Source organism: Podarcis melisellensis (assembly GCF_964234715.1).
Source record: "Podarcis melisellensis genome assembly, chromosome: 1".
Lineage (NCBI taxonomy): Eukaryota > Metazoa > Chordata > Lepidosauria > Squamata > Lacertidae > Podarcis > Podarcis melisellensis.
The window spans coordinates 61,728,176-61,734,175 of record NC_138528.1 but is presented as its reverse complement, the minus strand read 5'-3'; the positions used below and the strand labels follow the sequence as shown (position 1 = coordinate 61,734,175).

The 6,000-nt window shown below is 43.5% G+C and overlaps 1 long non-coding RNA gene across 1 annotated transcript in view; it reads left to right on the top strand.

Annotated features, from left to right (window-relative positions):
• The first annotated feature begins 1,478 nt into the window (after positions 1 to 1,478).
• LOC309353836 overlaps positions 1,479 to 6,000 on the top strand; it is a 240,283-nt gene continuing 235,761 nt past the window's right edge. The window contains exon 1 of the long non-coding RNA XR_014162047.1: positions 1,479 to 1,558. This is a non-coding gene — a long non-coding RNA (uncharacterized lncRNA). The remainder of the gene's footprint in view (positions 1,559 to 6,000) is intronic.

Here is a 6,000-nt window from a genome sequence, read left to right as displayed (position 1 = left end):
ATTCAGCTTGTTGAGTTCTATCGCTTTGTTTAGTCGTATGAATGAGTTACGCATTGGCTGAATGCGAGTGAGGGAGCATTCCGCCTTTTCAGCAATTTTATTAGACGATAATCTGGCCAGCTACAGAACTGGCCACACAATATTCAAAAATACATTTTAACCATGACCCAGCCAAAATGAAGCACTACGGTCACCTTCAGACAACCAGTTTATTAGACATTTGTCTTGATTTGCTTGCTCAAAATTTGTGCAGGTGTTATGGTTGAGTGATAGTTGTCACACCCTCTATCGGGCTTTTCTTCATAATGCTGCAAAAAGTAAAACAAAAATGAAAGTGGATTTGTTGTGCAAGAGCACTGTGCCATTGCTACATCACAATGCACCTGCTATCTTGGGGGTGGGTGGTTATGAGATGCACTTTATTGCACTGTGAATATATGCGTCTACCTGAATGAGTGCTGAAGTCTGAAACCAGCCTAAATCCTGCTGATACCAGATGCATTAAGTTTGATAAGGCTGCAATTCTAAATGAACTTACCATGAGAGCAAATCCTATTGAACTCAATGGGACTTACTTCTGAGCAGACAAACATAGGGACACACTGCTCAGTGGTCTTTAAAAGTGTTTGTGCTCCAGGTTATTTACTGGATGCAGGCCATTTCAGTGGAGGAAGATTTAGCCAGTTAACTTTTTCAGTGAGGATTAGGCATGATTAAAAAACAACAACACTTCCTCTCTGCAATAGCCTAAGGATGATAAAATGTGACTCCAAACTCTAAAGAGAAAACAAGAATGTGTGCTTTGGGTTGGGGGTGGGGGGAAGAGCTCTGCATTCTGTTGCCCAGTTAAACAAAGGCTCAGTTGACTTGTTTAACTGAGGCCCCATTAAAACAGATTTCACTGTGGGTCACCTGGAGTTTAAAAAGTCCAGGAAGAGTGCAGAGGAAATATTTTGTTATGCGCTGCTAGCAGGGGCTCAGGAGTAAATGAGCTATTGTACACGGAGGGCTGGACTTCTTGGATACAACCACTGATATGGGGGAGACTTCGAAGCAAATCGGAACAAATCTGTTCTTTATTGTCTCGCTCAGACCGGGCTGCAAAGAATATTTAAGGCTCCTGGGGGAATTGAGAAGCAGAAGTAGCTCATTTTATGCCATAGTTTGAGCAGTTTAACCAAGAAAAACCTGGACATTTTTTAAAACACACACACACACACACACACACACACACACACACTATCCTGCCTTTCCTCCAATGTGTTAAGGAAGTGTATGCTCCCTTTGTATTCTCCAGGTAACTCTGAGATGGTTAGGTTAGGACAGGAGTCAGCAACCGTTTTCAGCCGTGGGCGGGTCCACTGTCCCTCAGACAATATGGTGGGCCAGACTATATTTTTTTTAAAAAAGGATAAACGAATTCCTATGCCCCACAAATAACCCAGAGATGCATTTTAAAAAGGACACATTCTACTCATGTAAAAATACGCTGATTCCCGGACCATCCGCGGGCCAGATTGAGAAGGCGATTGGGCTGTATCTGGCCCCTGGGCCTTAGGTTGCCGAACCCTGGGTTAGGAGATGGCAACCAAGTGAGCATTTGTGGAGATTTCAACTTTGGTGTCCTTGTTCCATCCACCAGCCTCACCTCTGTCCCACACTGGTTTCTATCTTGTCCTTTAGTGCAATATCAGCCAATCACCCATTCCTACCACCCTTCTGAGTATTACCCCTCCCCACCCTCTCACTATATATAAGGGTCTGGTGACTTCTGTTTCAGTGTCTCCGAAGACGTGTGCATGCACATGAAAGCTCATACCAGTAACAAACTTAGTTGGTCTCTAAGGTGCTACTGGAATGAATTTATTTATTTTATTTTGTTTCGACATGTAGCATAATTAAACTATGGATTTTGCTAGCTTGGATGGCTTAGAAAGTTGATTAGACAAAATCATGGAGGATAAAGCTATGACAGAGGCAATATGCCACAGTTCCTCATCCACCTAGAGATGGTTCCATGCACATTATATTGATTGATTGATTGATTGATTGATTTGATTTATATACCGCCCTATACCCAGCAGTCTCAGGGCGGTTCACAGAACAATATCAACATGAAAACCCCAATATATATAATCAAAATAAAAACAACAACCCAATCACACGCACACACACAACCTTAATGGTCAAGATACAGGAGCAGTTCACCCGTATTAACTTTGTTTTCCTTTGCCAAGTGTTAGGATGAGTGCAGCTGGTTTCTGCACCAGACAGAATGCCAAATACACCCATTTGTCCCATGATTTCTCTCCTTCCCCAGTGTTTGATCAAAACCCCTCAAATGTGAAATTGCCTTACGAAATATAATTTGTCATTCAGCATTCTGTAAAGCTGTGTGCCTTTCCAGTGTACTATCTTCATGCCTTCCCTTAGCAGGAGTCTGGTTCAGAACTGAAAGAGTCCTTGGAAAGTGGGCAGCACTTCTTCCAACTTTTTCCAGTGGAAAACCTCTCTGCCTTTAATGGCCTGCAACAGACTTAAATGCAGTCGAGAGGAGGGAGGCAATTTCCTGACCATTGGTCCCCACAGTTCAATCTTGTGAGGAATGTTGAAACCCTGCTGAAAGTTGCTGCCATAGAAATCTGTATATTGACATGGCAGGACTCATTAAAAGGGCTTACTTACACTTCTGTTTCAGAGTGACTTGGATACAAAAGAATAGCAATGATGCTGATTATAATAGGGCTCTGTAAATAAATCCCTGCCCTGTCGTGTGTGTCTGGATTCTGTCACCGGTGATAGCCTCTCATTTTCATGACCACTAACATTCACAAAGGTTTGATGCAAATAGCAGTGCTGCATTTAGTGGGCTGGGATCAGCCCAAAATTCATGGCTGTTGTGAAGTGGGGGGGGTCTTTACACACACACACACACAATTTTATGTCATTAGAAGATTTAAATGATGAAGGGGTCCTCGGTGTTTTCCTTTGGCCAGTTACAGAGTAGATATTGATACTAATTGACTAGTTAATTAAGCTAAACTTTTCTCTCCCTCCGAAGGAAAATAGTTAATCAAATGAGATTCAAAGAATGAATGGAGGCCACACATATCGTTAACATGTCTGGATATTTCTGGGTATGGCATTTCTTAAATTTCTCTAAATTACATTATGGTTGGGTAGAGAGAGTGGTAGGAAAGAAGGGAAGCACACTACCTCCACCCATAAGCTCCAGGAAATATTTAACAATGCACTATTTCTATGAGTGGAGGAGAAAAGGAAGGGGGTAGTATTCAACACTAGTCCTACTCAGAGTAGATCCACTGAAGTTAATGGCTATTACTAACTTGGGTTTGTTAATTTCAGTGGGTCTACTCTGAACAGGACCTTGTTGAATTCAGCCCAAGGTGTTTCTTAGAGAATTTGCTTGTTTACCCTCTTCAGTGACCTGCAATGCCTTGGTGTGTATCCTGTTTTCCAAATCTGCTGACCACCTGCAGCAACATCCCTGCCATTTTTTATACCAAGACGAGCTTTTTGCTAATTCAGTGTCCTGGATAAATTTAGGCAACATACAAAATTGCTAGGCAAACATCTAGTACTCTCCCAACAAGCCAATATAGCCAGACTCTGGAACACCACATGTCTGCATTTATAGACCATAATTAGTCTTTTTTTCTTTCTTTTTTTCTTCTGCTGAGGTAATTGGAAAAGAGGAAACTCTTGGAATTAAACCACTACCACCTCTCCTGGCTCTCACACTCATATGCTATTAGCAATGTTTGTCATAATATAGTTTTCCAGATTATTTCCTTCAAGAGGAAAGGACTGATAGAAGGTATACTTCTGTTGAGAAGGAAGCAGATGATCTTTCTGGCTCTGAATCATGACCACAGCAGCAGGGGTGTACTTGTTTCACCTCTTCACCAACCCCCAACATATCCACTGTTTATCACTGCTTCCCTTCTCATGGCTTTAAAATTTCTGTCAGAGTCTTGAATATGGAGTTAAGAACGTAAGATCCTGCTGAATCGGGTCAAAGGCCCATCTAGTCCAGCATCCTGTTCTCAAGGTTTCCTCCCAGATGCTTATAGGAAGTCCACAAGCAGGATATGAGCACAACCACAGCTAGAATTCAAAGGCGTGCTGCCTCAGACAGTAGAACATAGCCATTGTGGCTGGTTCTCTGAGAGGAAGGAGTTGTGATTCTGATGCCATAGTCACAACAATGCAAGCTGAAATTCTAACTGCGCCATATATTTCAGATGGTGACCTTCAGCACATCTCTCTGTGCCGTGGTCAACTATGAAATGACTGAAACAGCTGCACCATATGTTATGGAGTCATAGTGAGGCCTGGGCCAGCCTAGTTATTGTGGTTCCTGTGGGGAGGAAATAGAAATTGGGTGTGGCGACAGGTTCAAGCCAAAAGACACTCTCTCTGCCCTAAAATATATGATAGCAGATGTAAGAAAAATGTTCCTTCCAACCTAATCTTCTGCGTACAACAGGAGCCACATGCTGTGCCTGGGGTGGTCTCCAAGGTCTGAGTTAACCATCAGATCACGTCTTGTAATGTAATCCTGGACTCTGCCACAGGCTCCAGCTGTGCATGTATTTCCCATAAGCAGGGTGTCATAATTCATAAGCTAATAACTAATGAAACTGTCCTGCATTTGTTCAAGGGAGATTTCCAGGCAACACATTGTATAATGCCTCTGTCCAGCCATTGGTGGAATGTAGCCCCCCCCCCCGCAAAGGGACAACAGCAGCTGTTTGAGTACAGCATCGCACCAGCTTCCAACAGGAAGTGGAGATACACAGCACTTCCAATAAGAGACTGGAAAGATCTGATTAGAGTTAACTGGAAGCGGGTCAAAACAGCTGGAAGAAAATGCCTGCATTTGTGGAAGAAACTTCTCCACACGTTAGGGATCTCAGTATGTGATCTTAGTTTCAGAGGGCACATATTGATGGTCTACTCTCTGAAGGCCATATATATGTGAGGTGTGCTTTGTACATTCCCAAGCAGGATAGGATCCTTCCTCTTTCCCACCTGCCTGCTGCTGGGTGTGATGCTCTGACTATTCTACTGGTCTAGAAGAAAACAGTGTCGTGAGCATACTTGAATTTGACCATCCACACAGTATACTATCACTCCAGCTCAGGCATCATCAACCTGGTGCCTTCAAGGTGGTTTGGATAGCACATTCTGGCTGGGGTTGATGGAGGCTATAGTTGAAAATACCTGGAGGCCACCAGGTTGCCCAAGGATGCCCAAGTTGATCTTAGTAGCACAGCCATGGTAGCTTGTGCTCTCACAGGAGTTTTGATCTACTAACTGTGTGAGTTGAAATACTTGGTGCTTAAAGGTAAAGGTAAAGGTAAAGGGACCCTTTACCTTTAGGCCCAGTTGCGGATGACTCTGGGGTTGTGGCACTCATCTCACTTTACTGGCCGAGGGAGCCGGCATTTGTCCTCAGACAGCTTCCAGGTCATGTGGTCAACATGGCTAAGCTGCTTCTGGCGAACCAGAGCAACGCATGGAAACACCTTTTACCTTCCCGCTGGAAGGTATTTATCTACTTGCCCTTTGACGTGCTTTTGAACTGCTAGGTTGGCAGGAGCAGGGACGGAGCAACAGGAGCTCACCCCGTCGCGGGGATTAGAACCGCTGACCTTCTGATCGGCAAGCCCTAGGCTCTGTGGTTTAACTACCATAAATCTTGGTGTTGTGCTCCATCTTAATTGATTTGTTGAATACTCCTGACCACCAGCTTCTCTTCATAGGACCACGGATAGCTTTCAAACCAGATAGCAATATAAGACATGATACAGTTGAAAGAGTTCACTGTCTCCTAATCTCCAGCAAAGGCTGTTAAAGAATCCAAAACTGAACATTGTGATCCCGCTCTGTGGGCTTCAACAGGCTGTTGATCTATCAGATAATACATTCATGGAGCTGAAAACAAGTATTTATGCAATGACGTCAAACCAAATG